The sequence below is a fragment of the Mustela lutreola genome, chromosome 5, assembly GCF_030435805.1.
Source record: "Mustela lutreola isolate mMusLut2 chromosome 5, mMusLut2.pri, whole genome shotgun sequence".
NCBI classification, from domain to species: Eukaryota; Metazoa; Chordata; class Mammalia; order Carnivora; family Mustelidae; genus Mustela; species Mustela lutreola.
The window spans coordinates 43,198,888-43,218,164 of NC_081294.1; the positions used below are offsets into that span (position 1 = coordinate 43,198,888).

At 49.2% G+C, this 19,277-nt stretch overlaps 1 protein-coding gene across 1 annotated transcript in view; it reads right to left on the minus strand.

The window, feature by feature from the left end:
- FAT2 (FAT atypical cadherin 2) overlaps window positions 1-18,026 on the minus strand; it is a 77,551-nt gene extending 59,525 nt beyond the window's left edge. The window contains exon 1 of the mRNA XM_059174084.1: window positions 17,842-18,026. The gene's annotated coding sequence lies outside the window, so the exon portion shown is untranslated. The remainder of the gene's footprint in view (window positions 1-17,841) is intronic.
- Window positions 18,027-19,277: the final 1,251 nt, after the last annotated feature.

Here is a 19,277-nt window from a genome sequence, read left to right on the forward strand (position 1 = left end):
TCAGCACCCTCATAGGGCAGGCCCCAACAAGACACACCACTCAGCCGCTGCACAGGCGCCTTGCAGAGATGAGCTTAGGGAAGGCAGCAGGGACAGGGTCTCCCTGGAAGGGGATAAGATGCAAAGAGAATGCACCCATGGATGAGGGTTTGGTAGCAGGGCTGTGTTCAAGCTTTAAGACCCACAGACCAGGTGAGTGGTTTGCTGAGGAAGGTCCTGTGTCTGGACATTTGTTTCCTGGCACCATGCCTGGGCAAGTGAACAGGTTTGCAAGGTGCAGAGGCATGTTGGGTTCCTGGGCTTCCCTTTCAGCACAAAGCCTAGGACCATTATTTTGAAATGTCTTGTGAGGGGCACCTAGGTGGCTCAGTCAGTTAAGCACCTGCCTTTGAGTAAGGTCATGACCCCAGGGTCCTGGGATAGAGCCCTGTGTCCTGACTCCCTGCTCAGCACAGAGTCTGCTTCTCCTTCTGTATCCCTCCCCCACTTGTGCTTGCTTTCTCTCTCTCTCTCTCTCTCTCTCTCTCTCAGATGAATAAATATATTTTTAAAAAAGAAACATCTTGTGAAAACATAAATCAATTCAAATCACTTCCCTTCTTAAAATTCTCCAGTGGCTTCCCAGAGCATTCAGATTAAAATCTAAACTCCTTAATATGACCTACAAGGCCATGTGGGTCCACATGCATGTGTACTTTTCTAATGATACCTCCTAGCACTCTCCCCATTGTTCATCGAGCTGCAGCCACATAGGCCTTTCTCCTCCACAAACATGCCAAACTAGGGTCTGCCTCAGGGCCTTTGCACTCGCTGCTTCCCTTTACTTAAGATTCTCACATGGCTGGCTCCTTCTTGTTATGCTTCTTCCTGGGTCAGCTCTCAAATGTCACATCCTAACACCCAGTTTGATGTAGCCTCCTTACTAGAACCCTTCTTTATTATACCACCATATTCTCCATGGCACATAACATGACCCAGTATGTTCTTGCTAATTTGTTAACACTGGACACTGGGCTCCATGAAGACAAGAGTTTTGTATATCTTCTTCATGCATGAAATCCCAGTGCCTGGTATATAACCCTACTCAAAAGATGAAAACAGGAAGGATCTGGACTTAGGAAAAGCAAATGACAGAATGAAAATGGAAAGAACCATTAGTGATTATCCTTTCCTTTCTGAAGCTGGAATATAAAGTGCCCCCCAAAAGAAAAGGACATGCCCAGGATGCCTGGGTGGCTCAGTTAGTTAAGCATCATGATTCCAGAGTCCTGGGGTCGAGTCCCACATCCAGCTCCTTGATCAGCAGGGTGTCAGCTTCTCCCTCTCCCTCTGCCTGCTGCTCCCCCTGCTTGCGCTTGCTCTCAATCTCTCCCTGACAAATAAATAAATAAAATAAAATCTTAAAAAAAAAAAAGAAAGAAAGAAAAAAGAAAAAAGAAAGAAAGGTACTTGTCCAAAGTCATAGGGTAAGAACCAGAGCCAGGTTCTTTCCTCCAGACCACATTGCCAGAAAGAGAAACTGTGGATCTTTGTGAATCTGACCTTTTGGGGTTAAGTCCCAGTTCCTTTGCTTGCCAACTACATAACCTTGGGGAAGTCAACCTCCTCAAACCTCTGCTTTCTCATCTGTAAGATGGAGCTATTAAGAATACTGCTTTCCTAGGGTTTTATAAAGACTAAATAAAGAAAATCATGCCCGTTATTGGACTTAGCACAGCTCCTGGCCCATAGAAAACAACTCAGTAAATATTAGTTATTATTAGTTTGAAAAGCCAAGGCCGAATCAAAGCCTACTTAAGGTTGGGGTGTGGGTGGGGTCCACCAAACCCTCTGGAGAAAGCCCAGCCTGTGCCTCAGCGGAGCAGGAAGCCTCTGGTCTCTGGTCGAGTCTAAGCTTGCTGGCCCAGCCACAGGCTGTTCTGGTAAGCTGCGAGCAGGCGCTTGTCTGGGGTGGGGCCTCCTGTTCTTGGCTCCCCAGACACAGAGGAAAATCTGCATGTGGGTGAATGTGCACATTTGCAAGAGAGCACATACATACTTAGGTGGCAATTTTCGAATAGTTGCATGGATACATAAATGGGATGTGCCTGCTTGACAGAATGAATATGATACGAGCAAATAAGTTGGTAGCCATGGGGCTTGTGGGTGCACAGGTGCAAGCAAATGCAAGGGTGCAGGCTCATGAATGGACCCTTTTAGAATATATGTCTGAATCAGATCTGCCTCCTTGGAAATCCCCAGACCCGTCTCCCAGATGGGGAAGACAGCAGAAAGTGGTTCATAGCACCCAGTTTCTGGCTGTATGACCTTGAGCAAGTGGCTTACTGTCTGATTTTCATTTCTCTCCTTAATAATACTATTTTGAGGATGAAATTAATGTACATAAATGCTGAATATAAGATGTGACACAGTTTTCAACAAATGTTACCAAGTACTATTTCTTTTAGCAGCCAGCTCATACTACTGACTGCTGAGTTTGTAGGTAATGAAAACTCTCAGATGTATTATTACACCATCCCAAATCTGTCCTTCATGAACTGATTTCCTCCAACTCAGGGCTGTAGGGCTTTAATGAGACTATGATGCATTTCACCCTGTGCTTCAACTCACTGCTCCAACTTCTCAGAATCTGGATTCCAAGGTGCCTGGGTGGCTCAGTGGGTTAAGCTTCTGCCTTTGGCTCAGGTCATGATCTTGGGGTCCTGAGATCAAGCCCCGCATTGGGCTCTTTGCTCAGCAGGAAGACTGCTTGCCTACCTCTCTGCCTGCTTGTGATCTCTCTCTCTGTGTGTGTCAAACAAATAAATGAAATCTTTAAAAAAAAAAAAAAAAATCTGGATTCCAGCATTCAGAAACTTGGTGGTTGTGACATCCATGTCTTTATCCAAGTCGTTGATAAAAAGTCTAAGCACAAGTGGGAGGAGCAATGCTCTGAGCTCTTTGCTCATTCTTTTGGTTAGTGACCTCCAGTGCCATTCTGGAATGAGTCGTCTCAGAATACAGAGCTCCTTGTCACTGAGGAGCGCGGGCAGAGTCTGTGTAGCCACCTGTGAAGGATGGTGCTACTCTAGGGGGATTCTTGCCCTTGGGGGAGGTGAGAAGAGCTATAAAGTCCTTTCCAACTTATACAGGTATGATTCTTTGGCCTGTGCAGGCCTGTGGTCTCTACTAACCCCTAATAGAGCCCCTAAAGTGAGGAATGGATTTCCTCTGGCTGTGAATCAGGCTTGCACACTCACTGATGCTTGCACAATGGTCCTTGTGACAAGCTACCCTGGCTCTTGGGAGACATGGGTCAAAAGTCATTTGTTCCCTGGTGGCCTTGGTCAAGTCAGTCACCTAAGCCCTGTGAACTTCTTTCCTCCTCTGTAAATGATGTGCTGTCTGTTGGGTGAAGGGGCTGGAATGGATCTGTGATTTCAAACCTCTCTATTGCTTTCAGGGGCAGAATCTCTTTTTTCCTAATGAAATTGTAAATAGATTAAAGCAGATCTATGCTATTAGGAGCAGGGGTTTTGAGGGCTAGGGTTTGCCCACAGGCTCGCCCCTCACCCCCACTGGGGAGCGCAAGTTTGAATAACTAGATAGATGGCCTCTAGGAGCCCCTCCAGATCTGAGAAGCTGGGGTTCTACTACTCCAGTGTCCCGTGTCCTGTCATAAAAAAGTCCTAAGACACACAGTTGGATACACTAGGATTCTAATGCACTATGATCTATATTTGTAATTGCCCATGTGCAGTAACTTTAGTCCTTAGTTCTAGAAGTCTGTGACTAATTCTGTTCCTTCCATGGGAATCAGACATACTCGGAGGAATTCAAAGTCAAATCAAACTCCCACTAAAGAAGCTTTTACCAGAATTCTTCAAACTGTCAGGCTTTGTTTCTGGCAGTGAATCCCCCCCCACACACACACACACATGTCCTTCCCAGAAGTACCCAGACACAGACCAGTGAGGATATTCTCCCTCATGGTCCAACACCATCCCATTTCGTAGCATGTCCCAAATATTCATTAGTAGTTGCCTAATACTCCTAGGAAGCACATCTGCCCTTTTTATTCCCACTTTACAGATAAGGGACCCTGAGATTTGCACAGCACACCCAAGAGCACCCAGAAAGGTAGTGGCTGAACTGAAAACACACAGCCAGACTTCCTGAACCTGGGTGCTCTGGATTTCCTAAGCTGTAGGAAGAAACAATGAGATGAGATATTATTTAAAGTTTGGAGAGCCTTTCATGAGAAAAAGAGGCCATGGATTAATTTTTTCTGGATTCGAGAATGTCCACACTCCCCCCCAAATCCAAATGTAAACTTGCTGTGGATTTGGGTGCTCTATCAGTAAGTATTTTCTGATCCCACTCCCCTCCCCTCCATGGTGTCTGCCTCAGGCATCAGTGTTAGGGCTGGCTTCTGCTCCCTCTCAAGAAAGGATCCTAAGTATATTCTACTTCTGACAATAGCTGAAAGATGGGGAGAGACAGGGGGGATGGTGCCTTTGAACCAGAACTAAAATCATCAGTGAAAGAATATTGACATTCTAGGTAACTGCTAGTCATGAAGTCTTTAGCTGCTGAAGCTATTTTTCCTCTTAGTAGTAGGGAGCCACTAAAGATTTTTGAGAAGCAGCAGGACCAGAAGAGAATTACATGCTGAGATCTTATATCAGGTCAAAAAGGAGATTTTTCCATTCAAGACTCCCACTCTGGTGTGGACGGTGCTGGAACAGCAGCTCTATGGGATTAAGCCAACTGGAATTCCCTGTGGGAAGAGAGGCTTGATTTACTTCTCAGAAACTTGGATGAACCCCTTGAGTCACTTGCTAGTTTGTAGGCAGCCCCTGCCGGGTCCTCCTGTAACACAACCAGTCAAAGAACTGGACATAAGCAGGAAAGGAGCCAGTGGCTTGAGCCCTTGATGGGTTGTATGACCTTGGAAAGGCCACAAACCTCTTCTGAACCTCACTTTATCTGTCTGTAAACTGAAGATAATAATAGCTACTCCTACCTACTTCCCAGGGCTGCAGGGGAGACAGATAATACAATAAGTGAATGTGCAGGGAGGAAAAGACGCAGAGGAACACCTTATTAGGACCAATAATGGCTTAGTAAATGGCAGCCCGAACCACCAGCGGACTGAGAGGCCCTCAAGAGAGCTGTCAAAGGTCGGGCCTGCCCACGCCTGAAATTAGAAGGCAGAGCTGACTGACGAAGGAAGTCCTTACTTAGGTCGTGGGGGAAAGAAACCTGGGATTAGGGGGTCCCTTCGTCATTAGTATTCTGATACTGTTGTTGATGACAAAAAGTATGCATCCTATCTGCAGGTAATCTTTAAGTTAAAAAAATCTGCATGCGTTATCTCACTTGGCTTTGAGGGAAGGGATGCAGCACTGGGTAAAATTGATAGTCAAGAAAGTGGTCTCTGAAGTCAGATAGACTTGGTTTCCGATCCCAGCTCTCCCATTCACCAGCTGTGCGACCTTGGGTAGTTATGTCACCTCTCTGGTCCCAGGGATATGGTCTATGTGCCAATCTCATGGAGTTGCTGAGAAGGCTGAATGAGTCAATGCATGACAAACAGCCAGCACTGGAATATACTCAATGCAAGTTAATTATTGTACCAACATCACCATCATTATTATGACACTTATTATGACCCTCATTTTGTAAATGAGAAACTGAGGCTCGGATAATTTGAAGGCTCTGCCCAGGTTCATCCACCTAATAGGTGATGGATTCGAGTGCCGTCCAAGACCTGGGATCCATATTCCAAGAAGAGAGACTCAGAGAGGGTTGGTGTAGCTGGACCCAATTATTTAGAACAGCACTCTCCAGAAGAACTTCCTGCAATGGTGGGGATGTTCTACATCTGAGACGTCCAGGATGGGAGCCCCTAGCCACCTGTAGCTATCAAGGACTTGAAATGTGGCTGGTACAACAGAGGAACTGAGTTTGTAATTTTATTTAATTTAAATTTAAATAGCCACACATGACTCCTGGCTACTGTGTTGGCCACCTCAGCTCTAAAGAACGTGGCACAGGAACCAGGAACCAAGGATGCTTGGGATTCAGAGAAGGATGCAGGGTCCCTTCATCTGGTAGGCACACCCAAGTGGGCACACCCACGGCTCATGGTACTTTTAGGGACCCCTGAAGATGTTTCTGTTAAATTCAGAAGAAAGAAAACAAACTTTTAGGTTGAAGGAAATATTTTCATATAGAAAAATACATTTATCTTTATACCAACATTACCATAAGATATAATGTCTAATATTTTTTCATGGTTGAAGGGGCTAGATGTTTAGGACCCATGAACATCTTGATGGGACCCTGGAGAGATGGATATGTGAAGAAAACAAGGTGCTTCCAGGCACCTGGGTTTTGAGGACACAAAGGGACGAAGTGGAGAAGGATGAGAAAATGTTTTGTTATTGGGCCTTCTCTGCCAAAGTCATTCATTCATTCATTCATTCATTCATTCATTCCTTCATTCAATACTTATTTACTGAGACCCACCCTGTGAGGGCATTCCAGAACAGAAAACAAGACAGATGAGGTCCCTGCTTGTGTGGGGATTCTTTTCTAGTAACAGAAAGGAAGGAATGATAAATAAGGGTGACAAGGTGACATCTGAGCCAGGGTGAGGGCTACAGAGTCTTCTTGAGAAAGGGTTTCAGACAGAAAAGAACAGGCAGTGCGGAGTCCCCAAGGCAGGAGCAAGGAGGTCATGCACACTCCAAAGTCATGAGACTGCTTCCCAGACACGAAGGGTCTTTCAGGTACTGTTTGTTGCCAAGGTCAATTTTCTTTCTTTCTTTCTTTTTTTTTTTTAAGTTTTATTTATTTATTTATTTGACAGATCACAAGTAGGCAGAGAGGCAGGCAGAGCAAGAGAGAGGAGGAAGCAGGCTCCCCACTGAGCAGAGAGCCCGATGTGGGGCTCCATCCCAGGACCCTGGGATCATGACCTGAGCTGAAGGCAGAGGCTTTAATCCACTGAGCCACCCAGACACCCCACCAAGGTCAATTTTCTAATGGAAGGGAAACCCATTCGTGCCCACATCTCTGTCTACACCGTGAGGATAGTTTGGCTGGAGGCATTCTGGTTTGCGGACCCTGACCCTCAGTGAGGCCCAGAGGGAGCAAAGTCTCTTCCTCTTGGGATCCCGTATGGATCCACGGGCTCTACATTTGGAGCTGAAAACTCCCTGAACCCGAGGCACCCCAGAAGCAGTGGGCTTGGAGGTAGAGGCAGGAGGGGAGGTGTCCTGCCCCATTTCTTGGGGGGCTCTCTGGCCACAGTGGTTTGTAAAATGAAAACCAGCTCCCACTCAGCAGGGCAGAGAATGATACTAAACCATTAGAAGCTTGAGAGCCAAGCAGGGGAACTGAGCAACTCCTCTAGGTTCTACATTTGTGCCCTGGGATAGATGGGGACACGAGTGGGAAGTCAGCCTTGTAGGAAGGCTGCGGGAACCCTCGATTTTCTCCTCCTGGCTGGAAAGGCACTAGGAAATCCCTGCATGGGAGGAGGGGTAGGAAGGGGGAGAAAGGCTGTCCTGAAGGTCTAGGTTTGGGGTGGCTCTCTGGGAGGGAGGAAGGTTGTATTCTGAAGTCATAGGACAGACTCGCCCAGGTAACTGGAGAGCCTCTTCCAGGAAGCAGCACTGCTTGCAGAGGCTGGAACGTCCCGGCTACATATCCTCGTCTAGTGGGGGCACGTCCTGTCTGTGCTTCTTGCCACTCGGATCCAGTGGAATCCTTTGCAAAGGGGTGAGTTTTCAGACATAGGGACACCAAGTTCCAAATTGAATGACCTTGGGTATGTAACCTGACCTCTGAGCCTCTGCTTTTCCTCATCTTTAAAAGGGAGAGAATAAGCGAACCCACCTGAGACAGTGGTTTGGAAGGTTTGACTAGATGGTTTCTTGTTGAATGTTTAACACAGTGCATAGCACCCAGCGGTCATGAAGTAAATGTTAGCTGTTGTTACTGTTAAAGAATCATTATCATTCTGTAAAGTGGATCCAACCGAGCTGGTGCTGTGGTAGATGCGAGTTGGGGGTGCAGAGCCCCTGCATCCCATTTGCCGCCACCTCCACCCCCCCAGGCATCTCTGTGACCACAAGCCTGAGGGCACAGTTGGAAAACGATCTGAAGTCTAATCTGTTTGGAAAGATGGGAAAACTCTGCCCAGGGAAGGGAAGGCATAGCATTAAATCACATATGGCAGCAGTGGCACAACTAGAACCAGATCCTAGTCTCCCTCTCCCGGGCTCTCCACACTGACAAAGCTGCTCCCCCAACCCAGCCTTTCTCCCAACCTGCAGGCTCCTCGGGTACCCACAAAGTCACCAGCCAGGAGGAAACTGCATGGGTAAGGAGCCAGGCCTCAGGGTCAGACCTGGCCTCCATCCTGCCTCTGCTTGTATGCAGGGGCATGGTTTTGTCTATCTCAGCCTCAGTTTCCCCATTTGTGATGTGGTGATACCAGTTCTTACCTCATGGAGGATTTAATGAGATTCTGCATGGACAACATTTAGCATAGTGCCAGGCACACAGAAAGTAGCTAGTGTTATTACTATTATTATTACTATTTAAAAATACAGTAATGTTACTACTATTACAGTAGGTGTTCAAAAAGAATCTGTGGAAAGAGGAAACTATTCTCTGTATGTGTACCAGTCCCAGCCTATGTCCCAGGAGCTCCTTGCCAAAGCACCCTTCTACACACACACACACACACACGTGTGGGTCTTGTGATATCCCTTCTCTCCTTGCGATGGTCTGTAACAAAACTTAAGCAGCAGCCTGAACAGCATCAAAATAATAAGAATAATTTCTATTCTGGGGCACCTGGGTGGCTCAGTCAGTTAAGCATCCAGCTCTTGGTTTCGGCTCAAGTCATAATCTCGGGGTCATGAGATCAAGCCCTGCTTCAGGCTCTGCACTGGGCGTGGAGCCTGAGTAAGACTCTCTCTGTCTCTCTGCCTCTGCCACCCCCCCAGCTCATATGCACGTGCACTCTCTCTCTCTCTCAAAAAAGAAAAAAAAAAAAAAAAGTACCTTCCCAGGCCCTAGAAACACCAGTCAAGTGGACCCTGTTCCTCCTAGCTGGCTCTGAGAAGCTGCTGGAATGGAAGCTTCTCATCACTCCTCATTCATGATACCATCGCCCCCCCACTGTGGCCACTCACGGTCAGGTCTACCTCCAAGTCAGCCCCCCCCCCCGGGAGGGTGAGGAGGCTACTGTCAGAGCCACCAAACCGGGTGGTCACTGGCTCAGGTTCCGGCCTCGGGCCGCCGGGTTTTAAGTCCCATCTGGGTTTGTGACCTGACCGTTGCTGGCTGTGTGACCTGGAGTAAACTAGTCAACCTGACCGAGTTTCAGTCTCTTCCCATGTAAATTGGAGAAGATAATCATCAGGGTGTAGTGAAGCTTAATTAAGATGAAGGGCCTAAAACCGTCCTCACAATGGCTCACACAGGACCGTCCCCTGCAAACACTGTGATGAAAATAAGTCTCACTCCTTTGGGGTCAAGGGTCCTCATTCACCCATCAGAAGGCCAACCAGGGCACCCAGTGGGAGCTGAGCAAACCCCCTCATTTTATGGGGCCTCCACTTGTTTATCGGGGAGTTGGGACAGGTCCCTGCTCTCCAGCCTTTAGCAGAGCTAACATCCCACTAAGCTACGGTCGAATGATGCCCGGAGGATCGTGAGGTTTGGGGAAGACAAAATGTTTACAGAGGTAGACACTGGTCGCAGCTAACATTTATTGAACATTTACTATGCGGAGAGGCCCTATAGTAAGCACTCGGCATGCATTACAGCTTTTAAACTCGCTCACAGCAACCCTATAATTATCCTCATTTTGCAGATGAGGTAAATGAGACTCAGAGAGGCTCCCTAACTTCCAATGCACACAGCCAGCATGTGGCCAAGGTGGGATTAAAATTCAAATCACCTGTGTGTGACCTGATCACCTGCCTCTCTGTGCCCGGGGTTGGAAACAGCTCTTGGGAGAGGAGAGGGATCACATAACCACGTGTCCTCTCAGCCCTGCAAATACAGATTCTCAGCAAAGACTCTATCTCCAGCCCTCCCTCTCCGTCCCATTCCCTCTGGCCTGGCCCAGCCTAGCCGTGCTGTCTGTCCAGCCAAGTCCAAACCCCTCTGAGCAGAACTGCCTAGCAGGCAGGCAGGCCCGGGCAGGCAGGGAGCGGCATTCTAGCAGTGGGACACGACAGGAGGTTCCGCTCTCTGAGCCCCTGTCAGTGCAGTGCTGCTGGCTGAACCTGACTGCGGGGCTAGAGGCGGGGCTAGAGGCACGAAAAGGTTAGGGATGATTGTGAGCGGCAAGGTGCATACTAATGAGATGTAAGCCAGTCTCCCCAAGCTCAAGCCCCCAGAGCTCAGTCCATACCGATTGCCTCTTTCCCACAGTGACTCTGCTCCACTCTTCCATGGCACACACAGAACAGAACCACTGGGCCCACCAGTGGTTCTCACCAGACAGGGCTGACCACTGAATGGAACTAGTGGTTCCCACTCAGGGGGTGGGGGTTAAAAAGACATATTTGTCAGCCCCACCCCAGATCTACTAAACAAAATCATTAGAGGTGGGGCTTAAGAATAGATGTTTAACAAGCTCCCAGGGTGATTCTGGTGGGACTGGTGTTTGGGATCTGCTGAACAAGGTCATCTCTTTCACTAAGATCCTGTGTTCTACCGTGCCTCCTTTCAAAGTGGGTATCCTGTATGTGCCCTCTCCTAGGCCCCAGTGCAGAGGGGTGAGGAAGGGAGGGAAAGACCCCCAGCTCCTAAGAAGTGCTTCTCAAATGTCAGTGGGTTAAAGATCACAGCCTCATCTCGAGAAGTCTAATTGAGTAGGACTGTGTGCGCTCAAGTGCACGCGGTCCCCTGTAGGTGGTCTGCCGACCACTGTGAGGGGAACACTGGCCCTCGGGCAAAGCAGACACAAGGTTATCTCTAGAGTCAATTAGAAGAGAAGACAGGATAGGGAAAGTGACAGGTCTGATTCCTGTGTCCGACTTTGACCGAGAGTCTCTGAGTCTGCAGATCTCCCTGTGCATCAGCATCTCAGAGGCGACTGTCTTGCTGTGGTCAGGTCTGTTTATCAGACCTGATAGACACGCAGGCCCATGAACCATGTTCCACTTGCAGGGAATAGAACAGAACCGGAAAACGAAAGGCTTCCATCCACATACATACACCTCATGACCTAGCCCTCCCACTCTTAGGAGACACAAGAGAAGTGTGCACGTGCACTCACCAAAGACTCACACAGACTCTTCAGAGGAGCACTATTATAATAGCCCGGCAGTAGAAACACCCTGAACGTCCACCAAGAGCGGAATGTAGGATGCTCATCTCGGGGAATACTAAGCAGCCGACAGAAATGAAGTATTGCTCTGGGCAACAAAACGGATGAATCCCACTGACGTAGTCTGGGGCAAACACAGCCATATGCAAAAGAATGCATAGTGTACTCTTCTAACTACATAAAGGCAAACTTATCTGTGGATTAGAGTAAGATCAAGTTGGCCTTGTGAGGGTGTTAGTGACTGGAGCACAAAGGAGGTTTCTGGAATGGTGGCAACGTTCTGTTTCTTCATCTGGGAACTGGTTAGTTTCTGTAAAGTTCATTGAGCCATACACTTACGATTTAATGCATTTCTTGTATGCATATTATACTTCATTAAAAAGTTTTCTGGAAATGCTAGTAAAGGACTTCAAAGAACTTCTAATAAAAGGGAAGACATTGAAATAATAAAAGCGTTCTGAATATGGCACATGGCGCAGGATTTCATCGCTTATAGGATTTTGGATTCTTCCTGCCCCAGGACCAGGAAGGAGACAGTTCTCAGAAACCAAGAGGCACAGGAGCTGTGCCAGGGCATACCAGGACCGTGGAACACCAACGACTCAGCAGCTCCCTCCCCCACCTGCATCCGGCCCGCCCTCTGCAGAACCGCAAGGGCAAGGCAAACCCGCTTTCTACCAGGTTCCCAGGTTCAGCTGAGTCCCCATTCGCTGGGGTTTATTTCCTGAAGCATTTTTCTATCCTCAGAGAAGTTTTCCAGTCCATTCTCTTGTTTGATCCCCTCAAAGACCCTATGAGGGGAGCAGAAAGTATTTCCATTTAATAGATAAGGAAGTTGAGACCCGGACATGGGGAGGTGGTCAGAAGATTTGGCCAAGGTCATACTGCTAGCAAGTGGCCCAGTCAGGACTCAAACACAAGTCTTCAGATCCCAAGCCCAACATTCCTTGGGCTAGACCACATGGGCTTTTCTCAGGAATAGCCATACCAACTGTAGCTTCATCACTTAGCGAGCGCTTGCCTGTGGATGTCAGAATCTTTCAACAACCCAAGGATGCAGGTGCTATCATTTTATCCCCATTTTACAGATGAAAAAACTAAGGGTCAGGAATCCAAGTGCCTTGTCCCAAGTCAATATCCAGCAAGATGGCATGTGGATTGGAAAAACAGAGTCTGTGCTCTGAAACACTAGTTAGTGGTTCCCAAACCAAGCTGGACCTCACCTGGAGTTCCCCTGGAGCTTGTTAAAAATGCAGATTCCCTGGCCCCACACCCAGATCCCACATTCTAGTGCTGTAGATGCAGGATGGGGCTGAGGAATCTGAATTTTTAAAAACAGCCCTAGGCATTTGGGTAGCTCAGCCCTAAACTAGGCTACCACTAAAATAGGACAGTAAAAATAACTCAAAGGTAAAGTTTCATTTACAAGTTCCAAATTACCTCACTGAGCCTCTCTAATAATCAGAGTCCTCCTAACTATGGTACATAACCCCACAAGAAGGTATTTGACAACAGCCCCCCTGGCTGGGTAATCACCATGTTTGTGTGTGGGAGGGGATGGGGGAGTGACTAGCGAGGAGCATCAGGAGGGCTCTTGGGGAGCTGGGGGTGTCTGTTTTTGCTCTGGTTGCTGGTTAGCCACTGTTGCGTTCACTTAGTAAAATTTGTCAAGTTGTAACTTACAAGTGATGTACATTGTTCTTGACTGTTTGCAAGAAGGAAGAAAGAGCACAGTCGAGACTCTATATAAGGAATCATTACAGAGTGGAGACTTATAAGAGGGATCCGATAGGGTTCTTCTAATTATGTGCTTCCAAGAGTTTGAGATTCTAGGATTTGCATTTTCCAAAATGCTATGATTCTCTTGCACCAATTCCCAAGACTTCAGGAGCCCCCAAATCTGTCACAGTAGCTAATGTTTAGCAAGTTTTTAGTATGTGCTGGCTGTGTGCTAACGACTTCTGTGAGATGGATCGCACTGTACCCCCTGCACCCCAGACAGGTGAAGTGTGTCCAAGGTCACAGACAGCAGTGCAGGCAGGACTGGAGCTGGAGCACCTTGGCTCCAGGGCTCATGTGCCCAACCCTGGCACAATATTGGTATCAAGCTCAGTCACTTCCCAAGGCTAAGTTCCTGGCGCATCTAAAATCCTGCATTTTGTGCCACACAGTCATGCATCTGCTAAGAGGATCCAGAGGAAAGAGGACGCTGCAGGTACAGACAGCAGCCCTCACCTGGGACGCGTGAGCACACGCACACTAACGTTACCCCACAGCAGGCATGTACACTCCTGCTCAGCTTGCACCCAGGCCAGCTGCTTTGGGCATTGGAGATGAATGGGAACTGGGTAATGGAGAATTCTCCACTGTGGGCTCCCTGCCCCCAGCAAGGGGATGGACAGGTGCCTCGCAGGGGACACTCCAGTCTCAGGAACGGGAGAAGACTCAGGACTGAGAGAAGGGGAGGGATTTCTCTCTTCCACAGGCTCCAAACTGGAAAATGTTTAAAGCATCCCCTCTTTCATACTCCTTGGCCTGTCACATAGGGCCTTCAGTGACCTGGCCCCATCCTATCTCTCAGGGCCCACTCTGACCATTCTCCACCCAGCTGATAGTTTCCTGCACACACTTGCCCTACCTTGACACATGCTACTTTCTCTTTCTGAATTGCCTTTCCTCATTTTCCTTATTCAGACTTCAAAACTGATATTAAATGCCAGCTCCTCTAAGAAGCCTTCCTTCATTGACTCTATAACTGGGCTGACTACCACTTCTGGGCCCCCAGGCCCGTCTGAGTTTGCCTTTATTTTACTACCTCCCTCAAGGTACTAAACCGTCCATTAATAGGCCTGCCTCCCCCAACCATGAATCTCTGGGGGCCTGACATATGCTCACACTCATTAGGTGTAGTGAAGTCAGTGCCCAGAGGACAAAAGCTGTGGGATGGACGGGAAGTGGCTGAGCCTCTCTGAGTGTCTCCTGTCTCCACGCAGAAAATCAGAGGAAGAGCTACTGGGTAGGGCCTACTGGCCTGAAGGGCCGTTATGCAGAACAGAAGGTCCTTGTGCATGGGTCTAACCTGGCGTCAGGCACACAGAAAGGCCAGTAAATGAGAGCTCCCCTTTCCGTGTTTAAATCCCGTGCTCAGCAATGGCTCCCTGAGGGCTGCAAACAACCCAGGACAGCATTAGAAAGTGGTGACTTGAGGCAAGTAATTCAGAATCTATGGTTCTATCCATTAAATGGGACCAACGATTCTCAGAGACTTCAGGGAACTCCTGAGGACCCTTCTAATTGCAGGCAGTAGTGATAGAGTGGTGTGCACACGCGCATGCGTGTGCCTATGTGTGTGTGTGTGTGCTGGTGAGCGTTGGGGCAGGGCTCCGATTGATGAAATTTATGTCCCCCATCCCCTGAAGGGCAACTCAGTCTAGCCATCATCCTGGTTATGGATCCCAAATTGCATTCTGCAGAGGTGAAGATGATTCGCCCGCCTCCTAGATGGATGACCTGACTAGGAAGCAATGCCCTTTCCTGAACGAAGCTCAACAGAGAGGGGCAAAGCTGAGTGAAAATGTCTGGGGAGTAGACCTGCCTTCCCCGCTCACTTGCTGTGTGACCTCAGCCAAGGGCTCAGCGTTCTCTGGCCAGGCTGCGGCATCTCTGTCTCTCTGATTCAATTATCTCTAAGGATCTTTCTGTGCCCCGCTCTTATTGACCTGTGATGGGTCAGGCTAATGCTTAGTTCCTCTAAGTGACAGTTCTCGTCTATGAATTAGAGATGAAGATTCATGTGTTCTCTCAGCAGCTATGCAATGAGCATCTGATGGGCCGGGCTCTGTGCTGGACATGGGGGCCAGAACAGTAAGCAATACTTCGTAGTAGAGAGGGTATCCGAAAAGAACCCTCGGGGCACCTGGGTGGCTCAGTGGGTTAAAGCCTCTGCCTTCAGCTTGGGTCATGATCTCAGGGTCCTGGGATCGAGCCCTGCATCTGGCTCTCTGCTCAGCGGGGAGCCTGCTTCCCCCCCCTCCGCCCCCGCCTGCCTCTCTGCCTACTTGTGATCTGTCAAATAAATAAATAAAAATCTTTAAAAAAAAAAAAAAACAAAGAACCCTCAAATAATTAATAATTGCAACTCTGATTTGTCTTATGAAGGAAGACTTCAGGGAGCTGTGAGCTGGCCTCCACTCAGGGGAGGCAGAGAGAGCTGGTTACCTGATGACTGCGAGAGTAATGAATACGACCCTATGTGCTACCTGCAGGAACTCACTTAAATGTCACATCCATCTCTGAGGAAAGGACTATCATTAGCCCTCTTTCTCAAATTAGGAGACTGAGGTTTAGAGAAGTTGAGGCCCAGGTCACACAACTAATAACATCCAGGATTTGAATCCACACGTCTTTGTAAGCCTGTCTAGAAACCCTCATTATAAATGTAAGCATTAAGACCATTAGCCATAGAAAGAGTAGCTTTGAGATTCTGAGCCAACTCTGCTTGTGCTGGGAACCCAGGAATCATGGGATATTCCGGAGGCTCTGCCCGGTCCAGTTCTAAAGGAACGCAAAAGGCAAGGCCCATCCAGGGGGTACAGAAGGTCCCTGATCATACTGGCATCATTGCCTGGTTTTCTTTAAGACATGGCCCTTGCCCCACATTCTCTCCTACCTGGCCCCACCTGGCCAGCAGGAGTGCCAGCATCGTGGCATACCGTGGGGCAGCTGGAAAGAGAACTTCTAGCCTGAGGGGAGTTCCTTTGCACCCAAGGAAGAATGTGCAGGGACAGGAGCGTGGTGGCCCAACTCACAGAGGACTGGTGTAGAGTGAGCCTGGCCGACCCTCCCTGTAGAAGGCACAGCCACAGCTGATACGGAGGGGCTGGAGAATGTCCCTGCGCTTCTGGGTCTGTTCCCTGAGTCCTTAAGGAGAACCCTACGAGTCATGGAATCACAGGAGGGTTCCAGAGAGACCTTGACTCCCTCTAGCTCCTCTTCCATTTTACAGATGAGAAACCTGAGGCCCGGGGAGCTCCTGGTGGAGGAGGGTGTCACTGTTGCACTCTGCCAGGCTAGTCAATGTCATGGATTTAGCACCTCCTTGCCACAGTATAACCTGTGGTCCGTGGAGAACACTGGGGGAAACCTGAGCTTGCCCTGCGTCCCTCATCTACAACATAGACAGCCATTCCTGCTTTGCCTACCCAACAGGCTTACTGGGGTGAAGCAGTCAAAAATCGATCATAATATTAATCGAGCCACCTTTATTTTATATGTAGGGAAATAGGCCCAAAGAGGTATGGGACCATCTTAGAGCACACAGCCTGGGAGTTACAGAGACATGAATAATGAAATGCTCTTTCCATCCTCCTTCAAAGACTCACAATTTTCAAATGACCATGCATACTCAGCCCAGTCCTGAACACAGGAAGCACCCAGCAAGTACCAACAGGAACAGTAGCAGTTAGTAGTGTTCTGCGTGGAGGGCTCTGTTCATCTGCCCAGCCTCAGCTCCCCATCTGTAAAAGGAGCCCCAAGCCTGCTTCTCTGCCTCCTTCCTCTCTCCGAGCTGAGGCCACCAGCGCCAGAATGTGGCAGGGGACAGAGGCAGCCCTTCCAAGCCCTCAGCAAACGCCAGTGTGCTCTGCTGCTCCCCACATTGGGACATATAGCACACCCTCTCTCCAGTGGAGGGCTGAACTCTGGCCTGGTGGCTCTGTTCAACGTTCCACTCCAGCTCACCTGCCTCCAAAGATATGCATCAGATTCCTGCTTCCCCCAAGACGGGGGAAAGAACTGCTCCCACTCACCCGGCACCGGGGCTGCCCCTGGTGCCTCTCAGACTCACAGTCTTTTACAGCCCTAATAGATGGTGAGCACCCTCCTTTTATAGCCAGGAAAGCTGAGGTTCTAATCAGGGTGCCTCAAGAGCCACACAAGAGCCAGGGCCGGCCAGGTTCTCTGACTGTCCCTCGGGCACTCCTTCCCTCCTCCACACCAGGTGCTTTCTGTAACAGGACTCCTTTGCCTCCCTGGACACACTCAAGAAACCAGCACCTCTTGGCTCCCTGGCCGCAGCACTTCCCCACTTAAAGCATGTAGGAAAATGTCACCACACCCCCCCACCCCCGGAAGGCTCAGCCCTGGAAAGCCCACGCAGAGACTTTCATTCTTCCAAGGACATAACTCCAACTTTTCACACGTGCAAATATGACCTTGCTCCTTCATGAGATCAAAAACCCTGGCCTTGTCCATTCCTGGGCCCCAACCCCCCCAGCCCCCAGGCTTGGGCTGGCTACATCTCTGGCTTCATTCAGTGTACAGAGGCACCTCGGGCCCAGGTTTCCCTACCCCCACCATGCCTGCCCCTCTCAAATCCTGGTCCCGTCCCCACCTTCCAAGAGCCTTAGAACGCCCCCACCTGCTCTGGAACAAGGCACAGGAATGGGATTCGCCCCGCAACCCCTTCCCTCAACCTCCCATCCTCCAGCCGTCCTTACCTACGCCCTTCAGGTAGGGGAGAGTGCCCCAGGGTGAGCTGCTGGGCTGGAGCCCTTTCCACACGCACCGGGCTGACAGGCTCCCGAGGGAGGTGCAGAGACAGAGCAGGAAAGCCCGGTGCACTCGCACGCCGAGGAGGCTGCTGAGAAAGTTGAGTAGGTGTGTCCCAGCCCAGGAGGAGGAGGAAAAAGGAGGTGGGAGAATTGAGGCGGATCATCCCCCTCCTGCCAGCTCTCTGTCTCACGGAGAGGGAAGGAGGAAGCCAACTGGTTTGTGGCCCAGAACTCAGTGGGGAATCGAGTCATGGAAAATGACGGCTGGAAAGTTGCTAAGAAATGACGCCCATCTCCACCTCCCTCCTAGGTTTGACAGAAGGAGAAACTGAGGCCCTAGGCAGGTAGTACTCTTGGGGGAACACACAGAGACCATGAGGGGACTAGGGAAGGACCTGGGTTGCTAAGCTCCGGGCCAGTGTTCCCTCCACATTCCTCCCTGACACTGCCGAGATCCGAGACCCTCCCAGGCCAGATTCAAAATCCCAGGGCTGCCACCTAGGAGCTCAGTAATCTTGGGTGAGATACTGAGTCAGAGCCTCAGTTTCTTTCTTCGAAAAGATGGGGGTGGGACGTCTGGGTAGCTCGGTGGGTTGGGGCCTCTGCCTTTGGCTCAGGTCGTGATCTCAGGGTCCTGGGATCAAACCCCGCATTGGGCTCTCTGCACAGCGGGGAGCCTGCTTCCTCCTCTCTCTCTGCCTGCCTCTCTGCCTACTTGTGATCTCTGTCTGTCAAATAAATAAATAAATATTTTAAAAAGAAAGAAAGAAAAGAAAAGATGGGAGTAAACAGTAACTCTTACCTCATGAGGACTCAGTGAGATAAAGGTTAAATGGAAGTCACTTAGCAGAGAAAGTCTCCCCCAAGTCTCCTGGTAATTCTTCTTCTTACTGTTACTAGCTATGACTTTCTTCGTAAACGGCTTATCCTCTCCAAGCTCTGGCTGCCCCATCTGTGAAATGGGGGGGTAACAAGAATCCTGGCTTCATAAGGTTGTGCGGATTCGTGGGATAGATAATGTGTGTGAAGTGCCAGGCACAGCGCCTGCGTCTCACCGGGAAGCAGGACATCTTAGTTTGGGTACAATTTATGGGGCACCGTTCTGCTCTCCTTCTCCAAATGACTCTAATGTGCTTGCTGTGCTGAGAACTGGTGTTTTAAGGGAAGGGAAAAAAAGTCAGACAGGAATTAGCTCTCCTCCCTCTCTCACTGCTGTGCTTTTTAGTTACAGAATGCATTCATTTGCTTGTGTTGTGTGAGGCTGTATACCTACACTCTTCCAGGGACTCTACTGGTGCTGGGGACGGAGAGGTAAATGAAACAGTTCCCGCCCCACCCTCCAGGGCTGAAAATGGCTCTACAACCATCTTATCCAATTCCCT